This window comes from Chlorocebus sabaeus, chromosome 11 (assembly GCF_047675955.1).
Source record: "Chlorocebus sabaeus isolate Y175 chromosome 11, mChlSab1.0.hap1, whole genome shotgun sequence".
In the NCBI taxonomy this organism is placed as follows: domain Eukaryota; kingdom Metazoa; phylum Chordata; class Mammalia; order Primates; family Cercopithecidae; genus Chlorocebus; species Chlorocebus sabaeus.
Genome location: NC_132914.1, coordinates 118292388 through 118293594, shown reverse-complemented (window position 1 = coordinate 118293594; position 1207 = coordinate 118292388). Strand labels below are relative to the sequence as shown.

The 1207-nt window shown below is 45.3% G+C and overlaps 1 non-coding gene across 1 annotated transcript; it reads left to right on the top strand.

Annotated features, from left to right (window-relative positions):
- Positions 1-200: 200 nt before the first annotated feature.
- LOC119624106 (small nucleolar RNA U13) lies at positions 201-302 on the top strand. The gene has a single exon (XR_012094708.1). It is a non-coding gene; the product is annotated as a small nucleolar RNA U13 (small nucleolar RNA).
- The last annotated feature ends 905 nt before the right edge of the window (positions 303-1207 follow it).

Here is a 1207-nt window from a genome sequence, read left to right as displayed (position 1 = left end):
CCCGCCTCAGCCTCCCAAAGTGCTAGGATTACAGGCGTGAGCCACCGTGCCCGGTCTGAATTTCTTAAAGTGAATTTCCACCATGTGTTTTTTATTCAATCTTAAGAAATTGTTAAAGTAGCATACCTACAAATGTCTGGTGACTCAGTAACAGCAGAGATACAGAAGCATGGCTTTTCTAATGAAGAATGCAATGGCAGATCCTTCTGTAGTTCACCAGCATGATGATTGAATTTTCACGGACACATGTGAGATGTGCCTCCTCCAAATTTTTTTTACAACAGCACATTACCCATCTCACAATAACAAATAGAAGGAACTTTTTATTCTCAAATGTTCGCTTTGTGTGTCCACACTGTCAACTATATAGGACGGGGAAGGTCCCTTTTCTCCTCTAACTTGTTTTTATAAATAGAAAATAATAGTGTGGAGGGAATGATCCTGTTTTGAAACAAAACAGGTGCTAGAAACCACACCCTTGTACGTGTAACAATACACATGTGTGGATCGGAACAGTCGGAACCCAGAGCCAGGCTGTGTTGTGTGTTTCATCATCCCTGGGTGACCTGTCACCAAGGCCATGCACCGATTAGCATGTTGCCTTTTGTTCCATCTGTCACCCTGTGAGTGGAAGAGTTCACATTAGCAGTTGGCAATTTGAGGGACTTATCCATAGAGTCCTCCAAGATGGGAAATGGAAATGCTGTGGCCAGGCAGTTCCCTCTTAGAGGACCTGTCTGGGTATGCATTGTTTTGGGGCTGCCCACATTTGTGTCCTCAGATAACAGCACTTCCTCCCCTCTCCTTGCAATTAGAGAACATCTGCTTCTAAATACCAATTGTGGTTCCAACTGGGGTCATCCGTTTTAGCACTCTTCCTACAATCACCTGAGACACAGGTATACTATGAGTCCCAATCCTGGCCAAACATGGTACTGCAGCCCATGACCACAACTCCTGACCCACAAACAGAGAACCAAGGTCCAATTGATTAGAATGCTTCCCCTACAGATGGAGGGAATGGATGAGGACGAATTCTCCCTAAGGTTGACAGAACTGTAAAACTATGAGCTTGAAACATGCAAATAATGGCTTTTTCCTCCAGAATTTGGAGAGGGACTGTCCCCCACCCTGCATGTCCTAGGGAGGCATGAGGAGTTTGTGGAAACTGAGTCCTGGTGAGGGAGGATGTGAGCAGGAAGGTGCC